Source organism: Terrapene carolina, unplaced genomic scaffold (assembly GCF_002925995.2).
Source record: "Terrapene carolina triunguis isolate 2854851 unplaced genomic scaffold, T_m_triunguis-2.0 Scaffold66, whole genome shotgun sequence".
NCBI classification, from domain to species: Eukaryota; Metazoa; Chordata; order Testudines; family Emydidae; genus Terrapene; species Terrapene triunguis.
In genome coordinates, this window is record NW_020664417.1 from 68,111,161 (window position 1) to 68,124,834 (window position 13,674).

Genomic DNA, 13,674 nt, shown 5'->3' on the forward strand with positions numbered 1-13,674 from the left:
ATAGATGTGATGGCAAGTAAACCAAAAGTGAATGTATATATATATATATATATATATGTATCCTAGAAAGGATGCGAACAAAAATGTTAGCTCCAAGATTGCCAAAAATATAGGAATGTTTGAATCTAGATAGTAAACAATTGCAAAGTCTGGATCTCTCTCTAATTAAAATCCAGGTGTGATGGGGTGTTTCTGGCAGAGAAAGAATTAACTGGAGGTAGAGAGCAATTAGTATACCTGGATGATAGGCCAGTCCCAGTTTAGGATTAGTCCCAGTTGGGAAGGAGCTGGGTTAGTGAATTAAGGATGAGTTCCAGCTGACAGAAGTGGAGTGACTAATAGAGGAAGGACTTCAGGATAGTACAAGGAAGCTAGAAGGCATGGGATCTTCTTCTAAGATGGGAATTTTGGCAAAGAGTTAGGAGAGATACTGAAAAAAAACCAGGCATGATGTAAACTCCTCTTTGAGCCTTGATAAAAGCACCAGCCACCAGGAAGGCAGCCCCCCACCCCCAACCACTCCTTTGGGAAGAAGCAGACAAGAAGCTGGACCTCCAAGGAGAAAGCTTTAGGAGGCACTGCTCTGTACAAGAGCAGGAAAGAACTCTGCAGAGTATGGGAAGGGGTGAAGAACTTGCAGAGGAGTGAGTCCTAGAAACAGCAGGGGGAGAAGGGCTTAGAGATGTACTGACTTAGGAAGTGGTGTGGGGAAGCAGCAAGGAGTTTTAGGGAGCAGACCTTAGGAACTTGTTTATAGGGTCCCTGAGCTCAAATTCAGACTAAAGGGGAGGCTGGAGTTTCCCTACTAGCCACTAAGGAAGGGTGTGTGAAAACCCCTGATACAATGGGTGTAAGGATTATTGAGTCCAGAATTGGGCTGAAGACCTGGCATGAGCCTGTTACTTTGGAAGTGGGGTTGGGGTGGAAGAACTATAAGTGATCTGGACAAAGGGCTAAGTCATGAGATGAAGTTGACCACTGTGGGTCTGGAGCAGCTGTTGGCAGGGGGCTCCATGGGAGCAGAACCTGCTTCACCACATCTAGCATGCCAGCTGGTGAGTCACTTTTTTTCTAGACAAAGAAACCAGGTTTGTAGCCAATAAGAATTCTCAATTATAAAACTTTCTTTTGACTATGGATCCGTAGCAAGATGTCTATTCTATAGATTTAAAGAGAAGGCTCCCAATGTCACCATTGGCATGAGTGGATTCAACTCCATTGTAATCAGCAGGGTTGTATTGGCCTCCAAGGTATACTACATGAGAAATTTTGGAATGTTTTTATGACCTACTCATTAAATGTTATGATTGGCTTTATTCATAATTGCCTAGAATTAATGCTGAAAACAAATAGATATTAATAGACTTGAAGTACTAACTGGTCTTTGCTAGCCTGTCAATCCCTGTCAGAGCTACTGCTTAGAGTGATACCCAAAAGGAGAGAGAATTAGATGAAGGATGTAGAAACCTGACTTCCAAGTAGAGATGGAGTTCATTCTATTGTTCTTTCTTTCTCTTTGCTCTTTTCCCCTTTCTAGAGGTCTCTGTGCTTTAATGATTATTGCTGTAGCTCTAGTAAATTGTTGGTGTATACAGGAGGGCTCACTCTAATTAAAATGTGAAGAGGCTGAAAATAAAAATGTAATCTTTCTTACCTAGCAAAAAGAATGGAGGTCTTAACCTCAAAATAAACTTTATTCATATTAAGCTAAAGTCATAACATACTCCAGCATTTCATCTATGCAAAATACAGCCTGTTTGTACAATACATTGAGACTATGGGCATCTTTACGTTGTTCCCTGGGGCACTGATACAAGTAAGTGTTCTATTTCCATTGTTCCACCCACCAGCCTTGTGCCTTAGCTGTCCTCTCTTCAAGAGAGTCTTAGAAGAGTTAGCCCCTGATTTAACCTGCATTGAAGTCAATGGGCTGTAACTTTTCTGAGGTTGTCCCTAAACTAGGCATGTGCATCATAGTAAATAAAACTACTGTACCTGAATAATTTGCTGGAAATATTTATTCAAATTGTTGCTGGTACATTCCATCCCTTAAATCTGTGTCTTCCAAAATGTGACTGTATTCCCTTGAAAATCCTAAAGGACTAGCCTTGGGGGCACAGACAGATCTATCATTGTTCTTCAGAACCATAGCTTTCATTTAGTAACTGTTATGAGTGCAATTTCAAAATGTGAAGTGAACATAACCTTGTCTGAGAACACAGAAAGCCTGACACTATACTTTTTTCAAAATAGTAAATGTTGAGTAGCTCTTATTTGCCCTCTGGATTTGGAGTCTCTAGGCTTAATGGTGTCAAACTTTTCTCCACAACTGTAAAAGCTCATGGCTTTTAAATGAAAGCTGAGATTCTCAGCAATAGATTTATTCTAGGAGCTGGAGCTTCAGGAAAAGCTTCAAATAGTGTGAGGCTCATGTTAAAAGTGGCAACACTGCCATACATTTTACACCTGTGTAATTTTCATTGACTTGAGTTAATTCTGACATACACTAGTGTGAAAGCAGAAATAGGCCCTTATTGGCTTATGAGTGCATTATTACTGTTGTAGTAGTTTTTAGGAGTTCCATTCATGGACCAGCACACCCTTGTGCTAGGTGCTGTACAAGCACTGAACAAAAAGAGCTTACATGTTGGAATGCAGTGACATGGAGAGTTATTCACTTTGAATTGGGAATCTTACTGACAAAGGCAGATTAGGTGCTGTGACAGTAAATTAAACTGAAAAATGCTAAAGGGTGTAAAAAAATAAAGAATTCATATAAAAACAAAGCATACGGTAACTGGATATTTACTTATCATAGTCCCCAAAACTATTATTTTGAACAACTTTATTATATATAATGAACAATCCATGATATACTACTTATTTTTGTGTAAAATTACTGTACCAGTTATTCAGAGAAGAACATGAGCTTGTGTTGAATTTTTTCCATACTCAATATTTTTATTTAATGAGTGATGTTGGGAATACATGCCTTATTTTCAACTGAATATCTTAATAGCGAATATCTATTTTTTGTAGTTTGGGTCCAGTTACACAGATGACAATTTCTATCTGTTTATTACAGCAAAATGAAATAAAGAAGAAAATACAGGAAAGGAAAATAAATAGAGATTCAAGCAAAATTCTTTCCATCTTGTCTCATCACCAGTAATAAAGGTTCTGCAAGGCAATTTGGACCCTCGGTTGCACCTAGTGTCGTAGATTTTGCTCTCCATGACCCTTGTATATTCCCATTAACTCCAGTGGATTTTGCACATATGTAACTAGCTGGAACTGAGTAAATGCCCCTCCTCCCTCCACAACCTCAAAAGTGGGGAGGCTTTGTCCAGGCCAGCAGGGGTTAAAAAAAACTCACTCCCTTTAAAGCATGTATCCCACCACCTCATGAGCACTCAGCCTCACTGTGGAAGGAGGTAGGCACCAGAGACCACTCTAGGCACAGGCAAGCTAGGCAGCAGCCTATAGCAGCAGATTCTCAGCAAGCAAGGGTATGATCTAGCTTGCCACGGTGTTCATTAACTCTCCTTAGCAGTCCCTTACTGCACTTTGACCTGGTTCTCTTTGAAATGAGACTAGAAGCACATTAACAAACTTACTGCACATCAGCAGGGTGTAAACCATGTGCACACAGGTTGCACCCTGCCCATATTAACACCTGTGCAGAGGCCTCTGCATGTACCACACAATTGGAGGATTGGAAGGGCCCTGAGAGGTTATCTGGTCAGTCACCTCCACTCATGGTAGCACTAAGTATTACCTAGACCATCCTTGACAGGTGTTTGTCTAACCTGTTCCTAAAAAGCTCCAGTGATGGAGATTCCACAACCTCCCTTGGTAATTTATTCCATTTCTTAACTACCCTGACATGAAGTTTTTCCTAATGTCCAACCTAAACTGACCTTGCTACAATTTAAGTCCATTGCTTCTTGGCCTATCCTCAGAGGTTAATGAGAATATTTTTTTCTCCCTCCTCCTTGTAATAATCTTTTACGTATTTGAAAACTGTTATGTCCCCTCTCAGTCTTCTCTTCTCCAGACTAAACAAACCTATTTTTTTCAATCTTCCCTCAGAGGTCATGTTTTCTAGACCTCTAATCATTCTTCTTGTTCTTCTCTGGACTTTCTCCAATTTGTCCACATCTTTCCTGAAATGTGGCGCACAGAACTGGACATAATACTCCAGCTGAGGCCTAATCAGTGTGAAGCAGAAGAATTACTTCTTGCATCTTGCTTACAATACTCCTGCTAATACAGCTCAAAATGATGTTTGCTTTATTTATTTATTTTGCAACAGTTACACTGTTGACTCCTAGTTAGCTGGTGATCCACTATGACCCTAAGATCCCTTTCTGCATTACTCCTTTGTAGGCAATCATTTCCCATTTTGTATGTGTGCAACTAATTGTTCCTTCCCAAGTGAAGTACTTTGTACTTGTCTTTATTGAATTTCCTCCTATTTACTTCAGATCTCTTCTCCGGTTTGTCCAGATCATTTTGAATTTTAATCCTATCCTCCAAAGCACTTGCAAACCTTCCAGCTTGGTATTGTCCAAAAACTTTATAAGTGTACTCTGTATGCCAGCGGTCGGCAACCTCTGGCATGCAGCTCACCAGGGTAAGCACCCTGGCAGGCCAGGCCAGTTTGTTTACCTGCCATGTCGGCAGGTTCGTCCGATCGCGGCTTCCACTGGCTGCAGTTCGCCGTTCCAATGGGGGCGGCGGGAAGCCGCGGCCAGCACATCCCTCGGCCCACACCACTTCCCGCAGCCCCCATTGGCCTAGGACAGTGAACCGCAGCGGGAGCCGCGATTGGCCAAACCTGCCAATGCAGCAGGTAAACAAATTGGCCCGGCCTGCCAGGGTGCTTACTCTGGTGAGCCGTGAACAGAACCAGGTGTACTGACCTGGAGTAGGGACTGAGAGGCCTCATGCGCCTACATAAACAGGCTTCCCTGGAAGGACCCCACTGGGGGTCCCACTCCTCGAGGAGCCAGCAGCCCTGCCCAGATCCCCATTGGGGGAAATCTATCCTTAAGAGCACCAAGTGCTTGTACTCCTGGTGTGGGGCCCCCCTCCCACTAAGCTCTGCTCCGCCTCTTAAGGAACCCCCTCTTGGTGTCAATCTGAAGGGCATCCTAGAGTGCAGGGGGAGGCTTATCCCTGTTTTTGTAATTTTAAAGTTTTGCCTAGAGGGGAAATCCTCTGTGTTTTGAATCTGATCATCGTGTAAATTACCTTCCATCCTGATTTTACAGAGGTGTTTCTTTTACTTTTCTTTATAATAAAGTTCTGTTTTTTAAGAATCTGATTGGGGTTTTTAGTGTCCTAAAAACCCAAGGGTCTGGTCTGTGCTCACCTTAGTTACTCTCAAGCCTTCCCACGAAAGGGGGTGAGGGGCTTGGAGTTCCTGTTTCCCCAAAATATCTCCCCAAGTGCTCCTTTTCCTGAAAATTTGTCTAACTACCTTGGTGATGGCAGCATACTGTCCAAGGGCAAGGAAGAATTTGTGTCTTGAGGAAGTTTTTAACCTAAGCTGCTAGAAATAAGATTAGGGGTCTTTCATGCAGGTCCCCCATCTGTACCCTAGAGTTCAGAGTGGGGAGGGAACCCTGACAGACCCTTGAGAAATCTTCTGCACTAGCATGAATTTCATGACCTGTATGCAGCAAACAATAAGGTGACAGGATTGTAGATGATAAATCATAGGAAGTATGGTAACACACACCTGCAGAAGCTACATTTAGACAGACCTTCCAGCCTGCTCTCAGTAAGGATCCTTTCTCATTGCTGTAAATGTGTAGTCAAACCCTGAAACTGAGCTATATCCTAACAGCCAAATGCTGCCAAATGAAGCGTTGCTGGAAGTTAGTCAAATCCACACTAGCAGTTACCTGCCACTGCAGCCTCAGTGTACCCAATATAGTACATTAATATGGCTTAGGGTGTATTCCAAAAGTTTTTAAAACTGGCTGTAAGACTAACGAATCTGTGTTGTGAAGATATAGATCTGGAAGGAAAGAGAAAGTAGAAAGCCAACTAAAATGAGTCCAGTGTAATGAGAGACTACAAATCTGCAATTGGACAACAGGACTAGCAAGAGAACAAGCTCATTCAGGTTACAATGAAGAAAGGGGGAAATCTTTATTATTTTACAAATGTGAAATTAAAATTGTTTTCTGAAGGAATATTGGGTATCTTTGGTGCGGCCGAACAGCTACCAGTAATTACATTGTGTTCATCTTTGGTATGGGCAACAGTTCACACATTCAAGCTCTTGGAAGTACTTAATGGGGAACAATTCATAAAGCCTGCAGTAACAAAATTACAGGAAACTAATGAGAACAAACCAGCAATAAGTTAAATTGAAATGATGTCTGGGAGTGGGGGGGAAATAAAGGCACAAATAGGAAAAAAATAAAAAGCACCGTGGTATTTGCATTGCCTCCTTTCCCAGTTTGGCCTATCAGGCTACAGATGTTGCAGAGTGATGGCAGCAATAGATAAGCAGATTCAGAAGTATGTTGGATATATTCAGAATTTGAAGTCCAACATGACAAGTTTGTGTTTAGCAGTACTATATGGGCAATGATGTAAAAGACATCTGATTCACTGCCGAGCAACAAAATGTGCCAGAGATAAAGATGCACTTGAAAATGCCCAGTATGTTCTGGCTGACCATTTCTCTCCAGAAAAGAATATGTCTTATGAAACAGTAATCTTCAGGTAAGTGAGACAAGAACCAGGAGAAACACTGAGAAGCTTTCCTCTTGGCTTATACCAAGCACACAGGAATCTGTTGCATTGGACCTTCAGATCAAATGCAAATTGTGCATTATTAATGAGACTCTGGACAGGTTCTTAGTGAACCAGAGTTGAAGACCCTTCTTTTTCCAGGCTAAAAGTCTCTGTTATCTCTATTTTTGGCATTTCTGTAGCAAGTTGATTTTTTTACGGGGTGGAGTTGCTAGCCCCATGCCCAACCCTCCTCCTTTATCCTGACTTGGGACAGGCAGATGGCCCCAAAGGACCTCTCTGGTGGAGTTTCAGTTTCAAAGCACGTGCAGAATTTGAGATGGATCATACCTTTATCCAAAGCATACTCAGCTTGCCAAACATTTGTAAAAGAGCTGAAAATGTGCAAGAAAAAATGTTATGTCATCTGTCCCAGACGATAAAATTCAAACACAAGTCAGGGAAATTGAGAGCCATCTATTATGGACAGGGCAGACATACAGCCAATGTGACAAAACTCCCAGTTAGGCCAGGGGCATGAGAGAAGTCAATACTGACTGAGCTGAACACATTCATATGATGCGAGGACAGCTTATATCCTGATTGATCTACAGTGATCTGAAAGTAGAAGAAGGGGAGGGATCTGTCAAGGAACAACAGCAGTGTTGTTGGAATAGACTTGTGTAAAAGAATAGACAAAAAAAGCTATGCTGTGAAGAAAAAACTAGAAGCAAAGCAAAGAAGCTGGAAGGTGCTGCAAATTCAGTGTACAATTGCCTGAAGTCTTGAAAAGATTGTATTTGAAAAAGAACTATAGAAGGTGAAGGAACAAATTGATGAAGTTACAAAAGGGAAAGAGGAAAAAGTTGCTGAATCAGAGTGCAAGTGAAGATCCAGTGGCACAAATAGGCAAAAGGGAAAAAATAAAACTGTTGCGGGAGGAAGTCTGGACATGACAGTTCATTAGAGAAAAGACAACCAAGACAACAAGGCTGGATTTTTCAAGGACACCAGGAAAAAAATAAGCCAGTTCTTTAAGGAAGAAGTTGTTGTACAAAACTGAAAGTATGTAGGAATATTGTTGTTGGTAAAATGACATCAAATTGTAGCAGTCCATTACAAACTTTTTAAAAACAGACCTTAACACCATTTTAGAAAAGTGGACCAAGTAGTCTTTGGAATGTGACCAAAGTGATAAGATGAAGGCTAGTAAAGGGACTACAGGACTGGAACAGTGACAAATGTTTTGAATGAGAATTTTGAGAACTATACCATTTTATTTCGCACAACAAAGTTAAAGAGCATTATTAAAGTTGCAAAGTCCAGCAGTCAGAAATAGTTAATGCCATTAATAAGGCTGCCTATGCATCTATAATTCAGACCCTTTGTGTGTATGCATTATTATATAGTCTCTAGTTACATGATATCCTTTTTTGTTCTTCTTCCCCTCCTCATAGGACACCGGCCTCATTGATACTGTACTTACTGAACAAGCAGCTATACAATACTTCGCGTTCTCCTCATTGTTCAATGGGTTCAGGCCTGCACATTATTCAAACACCACTCTAAAGACAGAATTATTAATTTCCCCACAGTCTTTTCTATGGTGTCTATCTCTGTAGTATCTGAGTACTTCACAAATATTAATGAATTCATCTTCAGAACACCCTGGTGAGGTTAGTGGGTGGTATTAGCTCCATTTTACTGATGGGGGAATGGAAGCAAAGTAATTTAATGCAAAAAGTAACCACTAATTTTGGGTGCCCAATTCAGGATGCCTGGTACCAGACTTTTCCCAGTACTTTCTAGGGTCAAAGTACATCTCCCTATTCACTTCAACACTAGCTCTGAGTGTTCACACTGTAATTTCCTAGTTTTAAAAAAAATAGGGAGAAAAAAAGAAAAACAAAAATAGAAATGTATCCTCTTGGAACATCCAGAACTCATCAGCAGGGTTGGAACCTTCAAATCCAGACCTTTATCACTTGAGCTAATGCAGTAACTGATGGCAAGAGTAGGTTGGCATCATCTATGTGGAGAAATACTAGGGGGACAGGTTGGGGATGGACATAGGCACTGACTCCATGGGTGCTCGGGCTGGAGCACCCAAGAAGAAAAAATGGTGGGTGCTGAGCACCCACCGGCAGCCTCCCTTTTAGCACCTCCCTCTCCCCCCAGCACCTCTCACCCGCCAGTGGGCCCTGCAGATCAGTGCCTCCCACTCTCTCCCTGTGCCTTCCGCCTACCGCAAACAGCCGTTTTGTGGCATGCAGGAGGCTGGGAGGGAGGAGCAAGGACGCAGCACACTCGGGGGAGGGGACGGAATGGGGTGGGGGGTAGGGGCTTGGGGGGGGGGGGGGAGGGAGGAGTGGGGGCAGGGCCTGAGGCGTAGCCAGGGGTCGAGCACCCCCAGGAACTATGAAAAGTCAGCACCTGTGTGGATGGAACTTTTTTCCCTTGACTTTCACAGATATTGGCTGACAGCAGAAGAATTCCCATTTCCCTCCAAGGGTTACCACTTTGTCGTTACCTATTTCTGTCCCATTCCTGTCTCTTCCATACCTGCAAACTCCTAATCTCAGTTCCATTCTCCTCAGCCTCCCACTTCCAGTCTCCACTCCTCAGGCTTCTCATCCCAGTCTTTTTTGCCCAGCAAGTCATAGTCTCTCCCCTCCATACTCCCCATTCCAGTTTGTTTCCTCTTACCCTCTCTCCATTTCCGCCCCCCAGCTCCTTGTCTCCTTGCCCAACCAATCCCAGTTCTTTCCTCTTGTCTTTTCAACCAATTTGTCTCTCCCCTACCCTAGCTTCCATGGTTCATGCCTGACCAGGTTTTCCATCCACACTGGATCCCAGTTCCAATCTTCCTCCCTGGGATCCTCATCCAAAATCAGCATTACCTCCCCCCAATCCCACTCCACTCCAGCTCCATGTCACAGTCTCTTTGCCCAACTTCCCATTCCAGTTCAACCCCTGCACCCAGCTTTAGTCAGATCTGTCTTCCCTCACCCCTGTAATTTTCAGTCCCAGTCTTCTTATCCAATCAGTTTCAGGCTCGCCTCCCTCTGGCTCATCCAGTGTCCATTTCATTCCCATCCCCACCTACTAACTGATAGCCCTCTCTTACTTTCCTCCCCTGACTCCTCCAGATCCCAATCCTGTTCCCTGCACCCAGTCCTAGTCTCCTTGTCCAGCCAGTCACAGTCCCCAGCTACCACTCCCTGTCTCCTTTACTTCCCAGTCCCAGTTTCTCTCTCCTTTCCTGCTAGCTTCCAGTCCCAGTTTCTATCCCTTCCCTCCTGAGGTCCTTGTTCCAATCTACCAGCCTTGCTTATGATTCACATTTGATGGTTTGTAAGGTGTTGGAGGAGGAATGTATTGTTTCTTTAATGCCAGGAATATTAGTGACTCAGGGACTCTGTGGTGCCAACTGTCAGAGGGGTTCCCTGTGTTTTACAGAGATCCCCTGGGTTTGATATCTGCATAATAGTTCACTAAAGGAAAGAAGGAGAACCCGAGGAACTACAGAACGGTCAGCTTCACCTCAGTCCCTGGAAAAATCATGGAGCAGGTCCTTAAGGAAACCATTTTGAAGCACTTGGAGGAGAGGAAGGTGATCAGGAACAGTCAGCATGGATTCACCAAGGGGAAGTCATGCCTGACCAACCTGATTGCCTTCTATGATGAGATAACTGGCTCTGTGGATATGGGGAAAGCAGTGGACATGATATATCTTGACTTTAGCAAAGCTTTTGATATGGTCTCCCACAGTATTCTTGCCAACAAGTTAAAGTATGGATTGGATGAATGGACTATTAGGTGGATAGAAACTTGGCTAGATTGTCAGGCTCGACAGGTAGTGATCTATGGCTCGATATCTAGTTGGCAGCCGGTATCAAGTGGAGTTTCCCAGGGGTCAGTCCTGGGGCCAGTTTTGTTCAACATCTTTATTAATGATCTGGATGATGGGATGGATTTCACCCTCAGCAAGTTCACAGATGACACTAAGCTGGGGGAAGAGGTACATACGCTGGAAGGTAGGGGTACGATGCAGAGTGACCTAGACAAATTGGAGGATTGGGCCAAGAGAAATCTGATGATGTTCAACAAGGACAAGTGCAGAGTCCTGTACTTAGGACGGAAGAATCCCAGGCACCACTACAGGTTGGGGACCAACTTGCTAAGCAGCAGTTCTGCAGAAAAGGACCTGGGGATTACAGTGGATGAGAAGCTGGATATGAGTCAGCAGTGTGCCCTTGTTGCCAAGAAGGCTAACGGCATATTGGGCTGCATTAGTAGGAGCACTGCCAGCAGATCGAGGGAAGTGATTAGGACGGTGGTGAAGCACTGGAATGGGTTACCTAGGGAGGTGATGGAATCTCAGTCCTTAAAAGTTTAAGGCCCTGCTTGACAAAGCCCTGACTGGGATGATTTAGTTGGTATTGGTCCTGCTTTGAGCAGGGGGTTGGACTAGATCAGTGGTTCTCAAACTAGGGTCACCATTTGTTCAGGGAAAGCCCCTGGCGGGCCAGGCCAGTTTACTTGCCGTGTCCGCAGGTTTGGCTGATCGCGGCTCCCGCTGGCCGTGGTTTGCTGCTCCAGGCCAATGGGGGCTGCAGGAAGGGTGGCCAGCACGTCCCTCGGCCCGGGCCGCTTCCTGCAACCCCCATTTGCTTGGAGCGGCGAACCATGGCCAGTGGGAGCCGCGATCGGCTGAACCTGTGGACGCAGCAGGTAAACAAACAGGCCCTGCCTGCCAGGGGCTTTCCCTGAACAAGTGGCAGCCCTAGTTTGAGAACCACTGGACTAGATGACCTCCTGAGGTCTCTTCCAACCCTAATCTTCGATGATTCTATTATATGAGTTCTGAAACTGATATCCAGTAGCACATTGGCAGTTATAATCATTGAAACATTATGAAGGGCTGTTTAAGGAGTTATGTATCTCTAATTAAAAACATATATATGTTCTAAAGGTCTTGGAGTTGAGGACAGTCACCAGAAGGTGACATACCTCAGAAATGTTCCTAACAGGCACTGACATTTATTTCCCTGTCTGACCATTTGTGTATTGCAGGGATCGGCAATCTCTGGCATGCAGCCCATCAGGAAAATCTGCTGGCGGGCCGGAAAGGTTTGTTTACCGCAGCGTCTGCAGGTTCGGCCAATCACAGATCACACTGGCTGCGGTTCGCTGTTCCAGGCCAATGGGGGCTGCGGGAAGTGGCGTAGGCCAAGGAATGTGCTGGCTGCCGCTTCTCGCAGCCCCCATTGGCCTGGAATGGCGAACCACGGGCAGTGGGAGCTGCGATCGGCTGACCCTGTGGACGCTGCAGGTAAACAAACCATCCTGGCCCACCAGTGGATTTCCCTGATGGGCCGCGTGCCAAAAGTTGCTGATTCCTGGTGTATTGTATGCCTATCTGCATACACAGCAAATTGAGAGACTGTGTGAAATCTATAGGAAGAAATAAACAACAGGGGGTGTCCTGTTATGAATAAATACAAAGCATTGGTCTGGTATATGTTGGAGTTCAGAGACACTGAATCCTTCACTTAGAGGCAAACAGACACTGTCCTTATCTCAAGAAAGAATGCTCACAACCAGCCTGATTGTAAAGCTCTGAATGGATTTTGGGTGAGCAACACTTTATTAGATGTGAGTGTTTTATTAATTCAGTCTAGACTCTACAATGCTTTTAATGATTTTTATATGTAACCATTTGTTTCCAATATGTCTATTTACTACTACTTGAATCTCTACACTTCGTTAAATAAGCACAGACTTGATGTCACAATAAACATAGCTAAGTGCTGTGTGTTAAGCAGAGTGGTGATCTGAGGTGTAACTGGTGAGCTGGAGTGTACTCTTTCTTGGAAGCAGTGGAATGATGAATTCTGAGAGGGTCCAGCTGACCAGTGACTGGACCCTCCCCCTCCACAAGGATGCTTAGAGGGCTCAAGGGTTGGAGTGTGCCAATCACTAACGTATAGAATGACTGCGAGGCCTAGAGGGGAGTGCTTGTGTTAGCAAGCTATCGGGAAGGCACAACTTGGGTGAGTAGAGAGCCATGTAGGATATGCACTCAGGTACATACTGACACTCTTCAGGTGTATCTTTACTGGCCTAAGCCATGTTTCACCATGTACACTACTATTTATACCTGTACTATGGTGGCTATGTGAGTGTTACACTACACTCTGCTGAAATAAATATGTTGTGTAGACACATCCTTATAGTGTGTAAGGTGATTTTGGGCGCCTAATGCAGGAGCCGTCACTACAGGACCCCACTGAGATCAGAGCCTCATTGTGCTAGGCACTATATCGATACCTAGTAAGAGACAGTCCTTGACCCCTGGAACTTACAATTTAGTGAAAAGCCTAGGGGTTAGTTTGTGAGTTTGGACCTTTAGATAGGGAAAACTTTTTAAATCATTGCTGAGCTGGGCAGGATTCAAACTAGTGACCCTCAGTTGCAAGGCTCTGTAGCTCATTATCAAAGTGCTGAGACATCCAGTCTCCATAAATACTAATGTGGTATCTTTGAATCTAAATTTGCTTTCTACAAAGAAATGAATTTATTAAAATCAAGGTCTGCCCTTTTTTAGCACTTTCATAATGGAAGACCCTGCAATTTCCACTCTCTGGAAAGATAGACAAAATCTCCCATATATCTCCAACATGCTCTCAGCTGAGAAACTCCTGCTTTCAGCTCTGTGGCGTAATGAGGACTGTGCTGGATTTACAAGCTACCACCTGAAGAGTAGGGGAGTTTCCTGCTCCTTCTTGCAGGCTAGAATAGAGCCCTATACCCCACCCCAAGCCTAACAGGACCTGAAAAAAAGTGTCTGGTCAGGTTGGGTCTGCAAATGACACAACCAACTTGAGCTTGGGTCAGGTCAGCTCCATTCACCTCCTC